Consider the following 11,588-nt stretch of genomic DNA (forward strand, 5'->3'; position numbering starts at 1 on the left):
AGTTCTTACCTCTATGAAATCCTCAGCCTAAAGAGAGGGAGTTCCTGTTTCCTCGTGCCTTATATACTTTTCTCTGCCCTGCCATATTACTTCCTGGGATTAAAGGCATGTGTGCTTCCCAAGGGAAGGCATGAGATCTCAAGTGCTGGAATTGAAGGTGTGTATGCTACCACTGCCTGGCTCTGTTTCTCTCCTGCACTGGATCAATCTCATGTAGTCCAGGGTGATCTTGAACTCAGAGAGATCCAGACGGATCTCTGCCTCCCAAGTGATAGGATTAAAGGTGTGTGCCACCTCTGCCTGACCTCTATGTCTAATCTAGTGGCTGACTCTATCCTCTGATCCTCAGGCAAATTTATTAGGGTACACAATATATCACTACAAAACCCGGTTCTTCTGATATCATGGCAGAATTGGTATTATTAGTTGTTTTATTTTACTCCTCTATTAGGTATGCAGTAATACCCCATCATTTTCTTAATTCATATCTCCTGGCTGGCTAGTAAAGCTGAACATTTTTATTTGTTTTAATAATAATGCTAATTTTTATTTATTTATTTGAACCAAGTCTCTCTATGTGACCCTAACTGTCTTGAGACTCTCTATGTAGACCAACTTGGCCTCTAACTCACAGAGATCTATCCGCCTCTGCCTCTAGGGCTGTGAGCATTTTTCCATGTACTGTTTGCCATCTGTTGATGTCCTTAGGTGAATGGCTTTTTGTGCTCATTGCTTATTTTCTAGTTGAAGTATTTATTTTATTATTGAGTTTTGAGAGTTATTTGCATATTCTGGACTTAAGTCCATCATCATCACCTATGCAGTTTGTCATTTTTCCTCTCAATAGGATCTCTCCCAGAGCACCAGTCTTCCGGCTTTAGTGAAATGTCATGGACCGATTTTTTTTTTTTTTTTTTTTTTTTTAAAACTTTCATTTGGGGAAATCACAGGGGTCAGCACATCCGGAGTGCAATGGATAAGCCTCGCCCTGGGAAAACCACCTTCGTGATCATGGTATCTCCCCTGCCAGGTAAGTATGGACCGATTTTTTTTCCTTTAAACTTGGGGTCCTGTTATGCTGCTCAAGCTGCTTCAGGGTCTCCATCCGTCAGCCTCAGCTTCCTAACTGGTAGGACCACAGATGTTTGCCACAATGTCTGCCTTTTAATTTTTTTCCTTTTGTGAATGGTGAAGTTGGTGTCACATCTAGGAAATTTTAACATAATTGTAGGTATTGAAGACTTCCTCTTATTTTCTTCTAAAATCTTTCAGGCCCCACATTCAAATCTACAAGCTATTCTGAGTTAACTTTAGTGTACAGGATGAGTTTAGGCTTTCATAAAGGTATTAGGTTTTGGTGAGTTTGTTTGTTCATTTGTTTGTTGTTTGTTTGTTTGTTTTTTACTTTTTAGCTCTTAGATACCTAACTGCTCCAGAACCTCCTCATTGGGAAGCTGTCCTTTACTTCACTTCTCACTATTCTGAAAAAGCAGCTGGAATTCTGGGCTGTGTGTTCTCTGGTGCTTGTCTGTGTGGTTAGCCCCCTGCCAGTAACACACTATTTGATTATTGTAGGTGTGTACAATAAATATTGAAATGGAGTACTATGATCCCTCCCACATTACTCTTCTTATACAAAATTATTTTAGACAGATCAGTTTTTATGTGATTTTTCTTTCCATATAACTTTTAGAATAATCTTGTCTACATTTCTTCAAAAAAAATGTTCGAATTTTGTAGCATTAAAACTGCCTCAGGCTGGAGAGGTGGCTATGACTGAGCCCTGTTGCTCTTGTGGAGGACCCAGGTTTGGGTCTCACCACCCACATGGTGGTGCCAGGGGATCTGATGCCCACTGTGCACAAATGTGGTGTATAGACACACTTGCAAGCAAAAGCAATCACACCCATAGAACAACAAAAATTTAAAACCAGTCTGAACTTGTGAATTGATTTTCTTTTACATAACAGTTTTCTAAACATTTTTATCAAGATCTCATTTATACTTTGGTTTTCTCAAAAACCATGAAAAGTAGACAGAATAATTATCCTTCACATACAAGTTTCCTATAGTTCCAAGAGGTTCAGTGATGTTTCTGGGGACACAGAGACACTGAAGAATGGAGGTTCCAATACACAGCCCAGTGAAGCAGCACACAGTAGAAAGTTTCAAGGGCCATTTAGGAATCTGGAAAACAAATTAGGTGTTAACAATCGCCCCCAGCCAATATTGTCACTTCAGTTACAGTTACCTGTAAAGATCAGAAAAATCGAATTTCTGATGTATTCTCTCCTAAGACTTGGAAGGGCGAAGTTTACATTTGTTTCATTTGGGCAGGAAATAGCACTACAAGGAAGAGGCCATCTGAAGATAAACCTCACAGCACCGCCAGAAGCCGGTCACATGTGCAGAGCCTTCTCCTGGCATCTTCCTCTCTGCACAGCAACAGCTTGGCAACCAGCTATTCCTCCACCTGCATTTGTGGGCTGTAACTCTAAACAGATCTGAGACCAGCATCTACATGGAGGAACCAGCCAAAGGATCCTTTTACCCCACAGCAGAGTTCTCCATGGATTGCCATTGCCTGGTTGTCATTGATACTCATTGGGCAGAAGTTAACCTCTGATCAAAAAAAAGAAAGTGTCTTTTCTGTTCTTTTTCCTTTCCAAAGTACTTTCCCCAACATTTACCATCTTGGGATAATGGAGGTTAGACTTCAAAGCTCTACTAATCCCTGATTTTCCTCCAAGAAGTAAGAAAAATGGGTTCCTTTCAGTTAGCCAAGTTCACTTTGCTTATCTCTACTGTTCATTCAAGGACACCACATGGTCAGTCTAGTCCCTGTTTAACCTCAACATCATCTGTATGTGACCAGGGAAGAGAGTTCTTAATACCCCCCTTCTCCTAATCCATTATCCGTGATAATCCATTGCTTCCCCTGGGTACTTAATCATCAAAGCAACCATAAACCTCTTTTTGAAGATCAAATGGTTCTTTAATCCATTTACTAACAGAATCCTGAGTTATAGAGAATTAATCCGAGTGTAAATGGGCCACTATTCCAAGTTTCTGCTTGGATCCCATTTACCAGGTAACAGACTGGTCACAGCTTCTGGGCCAGGTGGCTCAAACCGTGGAGCAAATCCCCTGGGTCTGTTGTTTTATCCTGTGTTCTTTCTTCCGACTTAGCTCTGTTGCCTGCTTTGCTTGCCTGGCTTCCCAGAATCCTATTGATGAATTAAGAAAATTCAGCCAGCCTGAGAGCTAATTAGACTTAAACTTTCCATCGAGGATGCCATTAATTCTGATCTTCTCTCCTATTTCGGGTTAGCTGAAGCTATTTGGGGAGATCACCCTAGGTCTTTGAACTCTCATAGAAGTAAGAAAGCAGCAATTTTCATTACGCCTAAGCACCGCATCCCTGGCTAAGTTTCCCTCTATCCTTATTCATGTCCTCTTTCCTCATTACTGAGGGACTACATCAAATTATCTTAAAATGGCCACAGATAGAAGTAGCCACTGTGAAGTCTCTTAGCCTCAAGAAAACTTCAAGGTTATTGCTCTAGCTCTCTCTACATATTTCAGCTATCCTGTTAAGGGAAAATGTAATCATTTCCAAACCATTCAATGAAAGGAAGTTAGGCACCATATTAAGTAGAAATGCTATATTGGCCTTATCTTTTATAAGGATTTCCTTTTGCCCGAGGAGTCAGATTAACTCGGACATAGAAAAACTCCTGCCTCTGATCACAAAAGGTTTTTTTTTTTAAAAAAAAAATTATTCATGTAACAGTAACTAAGTGTTCTCTGGCTAAAGGGGATAGGAAAAGCCTTTTTCTAAACAACAGTCCTTGGGCTAGGACTGTAGCCCTGTAGTACAGAGCCTGCCCAGCCCAGGGTAGACCCTGGCATGTGTATTAACACATTAAATTCCATCTGCAGCATGGATGAAAAGCCCCAATTAGGTGCCCTTCTCCAACATCTTCTAAATCCTCTGCTCTCCCTTTCTCTCCCTGCATGCTTGCATCTGTTTTAAAATAGGGTCTCCTGCAGCCCGGGATGACCTAAAACTCATTGTTCACTGAGAATAACCTTGAACTCTGATCCTCTTGTCTCTCCCTCCCAAACACTAGAATTATAGGCATAAACCACCACACTGGCTGTACCTTGTTATTGTTGTTCTGAGGCAAGGTTTTGCTACATAGCCCTGACTGGCCTGAAACTCACTGCAAAGCCTTGGCTGGCCTCAGACTCAGCAGTCCTCCTGCCTTGGTCTCTCGATACTGGAATTACAGTCAGTCATGCACCACCATATTTGGCACCATAGGTCTTTTAATACAAATTATAGGCATATGTGCATATATTTGTGATTCTTGAAAGGTCGGTCAGGTACCAGCAAGACAAGGAAAAATAAAAGGAGCCCAGAAGTCTGAGGCGAGGGAACAAAGAGGCACGTGCTGATGTAAGCCTGAGCAGTGTTGGAAGGAGGTGTTTAGGATGGGTGTCTCTGTGGACCAGGACAGCCCTCATTCAGCACTTCTGCTGACTGCCAGGGATGGCGTCTGTGTGACCTCAGATGTAGGCAGGGTATGGGGAAAAAAGGGATTTTACTAGGAGTCTGGGGACTAAGGACAAGCCAGAGTATTGCATCTTATACTGTGTAAAACAGTGGTTCGTTTGGATCATGCAGAACTTCAGGGCACTTCCTTCAGTTTTCTGGAGAAGGAATCAATAGCGAGGAAAAGCTGCAGAATAAAGAGAGTTCAGGTGTCCGGTAGAGTGTCCTGACCTTCCTCTCTGTGGTGACGTTTGGAACAGGGCTTTGTGAGGCAATTAGGGTCAACTGAAGCCATAATGATGGGGGGCTCTGGTGGGATTGGTGCCCTTACAAGACAAGGTCAGAGATGCTCACTCACTCTGGGAGATCTTTTTCTTTCTGATAAAAATGGGAGAGGAGAGACTCAAAAGAGGAGTGTTTATGCCACTTCTAGCTGCAGCAGTTGCAGCCCATGGTTACTCAGCTCTGCTCTTTCTGGGGCTACAATGAAGCAGAACCATGAAGAGGAACAGGAAGAACAAAGGTGCTTACCTCATGGGGGCAGCAAGCAGAGACAGGCAGGAAGGTTGCATGTTTCCAAGCATGGCTCCAGTGACCCTCCTCCAACTGTACTCCATCTCCTAAAGGTTTGAAAACCTCCCAGCAATGTATTTAAATAGTGAGTACATTTGTAGATTAAGCTATTGATGAAATTCGAGCACCCGTGATCCAGTCACCTCCTAATGATCAGATTCAACAGGTACAAAGTTTTCAACACGTGAGTTTCTAGGGGACATACCTCATACACAGATCATAACATTTATATTCTCTTCCTCTCTCTTCCACCTTCCGTCCATTCTTTCCTTCCTTCACCTCCACATCCAGTAAAAAGACAGCCATATGCAACCCAAAAGAGCCTTTACTGAGAAATGGAATAATCTAGCACCTCAGTTTTGGATTTCCAAACCTCCAGAACTGTAGACACACAGGTTCGTGTTTAAGGCACTCAATACGTAATATTTTCTTATGACCATATAAGCAGAGTGAGGCAATGGCTCACTACTGAGAGGGGGTCCTAACATCAGAGCATGTGTGGATATAGCCAAAGAAGGAATCCGGGAAAGAAGAGGGGGACGTCTCCATCTCCCCTCAAACACACAACAACCTTCTGTGTGGCCTTACTCCTCAAATGTGCAAACAGGGAGCAAGGCTAAGTGAAGACTTCCATGAAGGAGAGAACAAATGGTGATGGTGAGCGTCTGGGAAGACGGCATTGGTCACCACTCTCTGTTCACTCGAGATCTGTACACACTGGCTCTGTACAGTCCGTTGTGACCCTGTTGCCCATGCCCACACAGCTTTGTTCTTTTTCAGCTCCTGCCAATGCACTCGGTTTGAGAGAGTGTTCCTCTCCCCGACCCCCCAGGTCTGACTGCAAAGCTCTATTCCATCGTCACCATTTAACACAAAATACATAACCCCAAGCGAGAGGCATAACCACATACTTTATAAAAATGGGGTATAAAACCTTCCCCTTGGCATTACAGTGAGGACTGAATGAAATAATGAAATAATGCATGGAAGGGCTCTGGCACAAGGCCTGACAAAATGCACAAAATGTGTGTGGGTGGCTGGCTTCCGGGGAATGAGAGGAATCTTCAGACAGTGTGGAAGAGTTGGCTGGCATTTCGCCTTTCTCTTCAGCTGGGCCATCATGCTCAGTCCATTTCTGAGGCACTGCAGAGTCCCCAACTGCCTGGAGCATGTCAGCTTCTCTCTTGATTAAACAGTCAGTGGAGGAGATCACAATAAATAAGTTTGTTTTTCCTCGCTATTGTCTAAAAGCGACAATTTTTTGTTATTGCCATTTCCCCTCCAATTGCTGGTGCTTTCTAATGGAATTGCAGTAGTAATGCTGTCCCAAGGTGATGGGCTACTAGACTGAATAAATATCCCTGGATTCTCGTTTTCTTATTAAACAACAAGTGGGACACAGGCTCATCTCATGAATGTTAATGGGATCAAGATCATTGCCCACTGGAAAAATGGGTTCTAATTGAGTTGTGAGGAAGCGCACACACAAAAGGAAATCGATGCCCCTTGCAGAGCTAGAGCTCCCACAGGCTGAGGGATAAGACAAGCAATGTGGGTTTCAGAATGGCATTTTTTCAAAAATAAAAAAAATGACAATAACAAAAAACCTCTCCTTCCAAATAGAGAGTGGGTTCAGTTCAGCGTTTCATTTTCTTGTCAGAGAAGTGTCAAAATGATCTGAGCACGTGCTAAGGTGGGCACATGGCTGCGGTTCTATCATACACACTCTGCACACTTGCTTAAGGACCAATGAGGTATTTTCCTCTATGGGAATCGGGGAGGGGGTTACTCAAGCTTTACAGAGGCCGTTCTCTCTCCTGCCCAGTCCCTCTTCACTCCCAGCACCACCCACTGACTGTGACATTCTCAGGATCCCCATGACTGTCATCCCATGTCCCTGACAGAAGAATCTCAGTCTCCAGCCTCTGTGCTTTGTCATCTGCTGTATTAGCTGTCTAGGAGAACAAAGAGGCCTAATGGGAGGGAGGAGAACAGAAGTGAGAGGAACGGATGTGAGGAAGTGCATTCAATGTCCAATATCTACTCAGGAAAATTAAAAGTAATAGTTTAAAAATTAGAAAGCCCTGCAGCGTAGCTTGATTTTTTTTTTTTTTTTTAAATGAGAAGACTACGATCAAAGAGAGTTAGCAAATGTTTCCCGTGTCACATGGACAATGTGGTGACGCAGGCAGCTGAGCCAGCACTCTGCAGCCTGCAGAGCGAGGTGTTTACACCGGGCTTTGGATGAGAGCATCCTGCCTTCTGCTGGAACCCAGACAGCAGAGTGCAGCTTGCAGAATCTTAATGCTCAATGCTGGAGGGCTGGTGCTGTATGCGAGTGGGTTGCTTTATTAGCCTTGGCCTTGTGACCATGGGATAGAAAACACAGTTAAAGAGGAAAAGACTGGGTACTTGCTGAATCACATATTGATCAAGTGTGGCTGTGTGTTAGCCAGAAGCTGCTGGGTTTTCTAGAAGGAAAACAAGTAATACTCTCCACTATGCCAGGACAAGGCTATGGTGGGCAGGCAGTATTGATGTTCATTGATTGCTCTTGACAACTAGGCAATAAGGCTTGAATCACTAAAAGTTGTCCTATGCAAGTGACAGTACCCAAGATCAGACATAAGAATTACATGTATATGTATACACACACAGAGAGAGAGAGAGAGAGAGAGAGAGAGAGAGAGAGAGAGAGAGAGAGAGAGAGAGAAGAGAGAGAGAGAGAAGACTCATGTAGCCCAGGTTTGCCTTAAATTTGTTATGTAACCAAAGATGGCCTTGTGATCCTCCTGTCTCCACCTCTCAATTGCTTAGATTGAAGGGGTATGCTACCATGCCCAGTTTATTTAGTGCTGAGGAGAGAAGTCAGAGCTTTGTGTAAGCTAGGCAAGCACTCCACTTATTGACCTATATCTTCAGCTCTAACACAGGAATTCTGTGGACATTGAGAAGGGAAGATCAGACATGATGCCTATCTATACACACAATTCAGATGATTATTAGCATCAAACTTTCTTGGCTCTCTGCTACCTTGCATCATTCAGCTTCCTGTTTGTGTGACTTCCTAATGTCACCACAGTTGTTATGGCCAGAGCCTGCTTAGCCACCCCCCCACACACATACACACTATGCCCCTTAATAGGCTAAAGATAGAAACAAATAGTGAAAAGCAGAAGAAAGAGACTTGTTCTGTGGCCACACTGGGGAGATGAAGAAAGGGCCCGATCTCCCGTATTCATCTTCAGGGTCCTGCCATGAAGTCCAGTAGCTAAGCAGTCCTGCCCTGGATGTGGTCCTGCCACCATCATGGTCTTAGCTCTAGTGTCTTCTGCAAGGTGTTTTTTTTGTTTTGTTTTTGTTTTTTTTTTTTTTTTTTTCTGGAAAACAACTGCCTTCCAGGTTGGATAAGGCTCCTGTCCTTTTCCATCCCCAAGCATGAGATTCCTGAGGGAAAATGCCAATTTCTTGGGTTATATTTTTCAATACCTTAATAGCTAAAGGGAAAGGCACAAGTGTCTCTAAAATATCTTCATTCCTATCAGAATTCTTATACTAATAGCAATACCAGCATGTGAGCAAACTTGAACATAGCTCATAAAACGTCTTCTTCTGCCCCCAAATAGAGAGATCATTAGACAGCTGAGCCAAAGGCGTATGAGTGAGAGGAGCCCATGGACGTCACAGGAGTGTGTGACATGCTGGCACAGAGAGGTCTGCCATCACAAAGGTCTCCCGCTGTCACAGAGGTGTGTCACACGAGTGATGCATGGATCCACTGCTTTAACAGAGATATGGCTCATGAATCCACGGCTGTCACAGAGGTGTGTCACATGAGTGACATGGTGAGCTCGAAGGGCACTCATGTGACACGTGGATCCACTGCTGTTATAGAGGTATGTCACGTGAGTGACACATAGAGCTAGCTGGCACAAAAGTGTGTCCCATGAGTGACACAGGGGTGGTACAGAGGTGTGTCACATGTTCCCAAGTTTTACAAAATGGTGACTGTATTTATGACTCTCCTACTGCAGAGGGCTTGGAAATGTCTTCACTTATCAGAAGAATTCAGGCTGGTGCTAAATAAGTTAAGATATATATCTCTTATATATATCTTATATAATGTATATATAATTTTTGAATGTTGGGGGATGAGGTAGATTGTTCGAAATGTCAGCAGAGATTAGCAATGTCTCAGAAGTCAGTTCACATCAGGGCTGGATCTACAGCCCAGTTCCAGACAGGCTGCCCTGTGTAGTCTCCAGATATCATTTAAGTACCTCAAGCCAATGCAATGCCAAGTTGATTTTTTTTCCTTGACATTTGTCTGAGCACATTTAAGAATATCCAGATGGAAAAGAGACCTAGTACAAGGTATAGGAAAGGCCCCTAGGAACTTTAGACCCTCTTTGAAGTGTTAAGCTCCCACATGGATCTCTGCATGGCCCCCCATAAGAAAGTTCTTCAAACCCAGCTCTGTTTTGTTTTTTTTAATTGATGAAATCATTTACCATTGGGCTGGAGATATCACTGGTCAGTAAACTGCTTACCACTGTGAATAAGAATTCTTGGAAAGAAGTAGTCTGCATACGCTGATCTACTGGATAAAAACTTCAACCATGTGAAGAGGATGGAATGATGCAGTTACCAAACCTAATTAAATTTATCTGGGATGATCTTTATCCTGCTAAACAGCCATTCTCTGTTTCTCTCTGTGTCATGCCCAATGTCTCACGTCTAGGCAGACCCGGAGAGGGACTAGCGGCTGCTAGGAAGACTCCCTGGTAGGCAGACAGACAGGAAGAGGGGCCATGACTAGGTAATAAAAATGATGAACTTCCAAAATGGCTGGCTTCTTCCTCACCCTCCTGACCTGAAACAAAAGCCTGGAAACTTAAAACAAAGACTGTGGGGTTTCTCCCTAGCCAGGAGGGCACCTGCTAATGGACCATCTCAGCAAATTCAGACAGATCAGGACATCTTATACAATAATTGTGGGCTAATCAGCCATCCTGCCTCTTTCCAAACTGACCAACCCTAAATTAGCTGAGGAAGACCCTTCAGAGACTTCAAAAGCCTTAACCCTCAAGAAAAGAATGGAACTTCTTGGCCTCCTGGGGGCCCCTGCTCCCTCTGTGAGGAAGGAGGGCTTTTTCTCCTTGTCTTTATGTGCCTGCTGGATGTGGATGACTCCTTCTCCCCAACAAAAACCATCCTTCAACTGTTGATTCTGTCTGCTGTCTCCACAGCTACCTGTCATGCTCAAGATGTTTCCTGCCTTTCAGTTCTTTAACTGGCAGAGAAAATGAACCCAATTGAGACTCTAAGACAGTACCCCTAACATACTGACAACAGATGAAAACGCTTTGAAGTGTGTTAACTTAGCAAACTCCAGTGTTCCACCCGTTAAAGGGCTAAGCATGTTGTCGGACAGCATGAAGGCTTGCAGGAGAGTTCCTCCCATCCTGCTGTAATCTACCTCTCTGATGTTTCCAACACTGTACTTTTAAAAACACCTTGATTTAGAGCTCTCTTTGTTCTGTTACCACAAAAACTCCAGGAAACTGATTTTACCTTAGACTATTATAGGAGAGACCTAAATCTATGTTCCTCAGCCATGGTCCCTCATGGTTTGTTCCAGAATAAACCATTTTTAATTTCTTTGAAGTGAGAATGACTTCTTTCCATAACACCTTGTAAGCACAAAGACCCAGGTTTGATCCCAGAGCTCACACTAAAAAGTCAGATGTAGCCAAATATGGTGGTGTGCACCTTTAATATTAGCACTTGAGAGGCAGAGGCAGGTAGATCTCTGTGAGTTCAAGGCCAGCCTGGTCTATGTAGTGAGTAGTCCCAGGCTAACAACAAAAAGAAGTCAGGAGAGTGGCTAGGGAGATAGCTTAGAGGACAAAGTGTTTGCTGGAAAAGCATGAGGGCCTGGTCACAGACAGATCCCTAACATCCCTGATAAAACCAGGCTTGTCAGCAAGCCTCTCTAATCTCAGTTCTGAGAGGTGAAAACAGGAAGATGCCAGGGAGTTGCTGGTCAGCCAGTCTAGCTGAAATGGTGCATACCAGGATCAATAAAAGAAGCTGTCTCAAAAAATATGCCAGGCAGTAATAGGCAAAAGTTGACCTCTGCCCTCTACATGTACACACATAAGTGTTTGCACTTGTACACACACACACACACACACACACACACACACACACACTTAAACAAATTATCAGTCATTGATGATCAATATCCTTGGTCTTTCTGGAGACCTGCCCCAACCTAAAGATGCTTAGTGGTCCACAAACACTAGCTATCTCTTTAGCACACCAAATACATGCTTGCTTATCTTACTGGAGACGCTTAGGGCTTTAGGGATTATATGTAAGGAAGTGAGAACAGAGATAAATATATGTATCCCATAGTATCACATAGGGATCATCGTCTGGCTTGATTTTAAAC

The 11,588-nt window shown here is 43.4% G+C and overlaps 1 pseudogene; it reads right to left on the bottom strand.

Annotated features, from left to right (window-relative positions):
- Positions 1 to 913: 913 nt before the first annotated feature.
- LOC114702830 lies at positions 914 to 1,038 on the bottom strand (annotated as a pseudogene).
- Positions 1,039 to 11,588: the final 10,550 nt, after the last annotated feature.

This window comes from Peromyscus leucopus, chromosome 15, assembly GCF_004664715.2.
Source record: "Peromyscus leucopus breed LL Stock chromosome 15, UCI_PerLeu_2.1, whole genome shotgun sequence".
NCBI lineage: Eukaryota > Metazoa > Chordata > Mammalia > Rodentia > Cricetidae > Peromyscus > Peromyscus leucopus.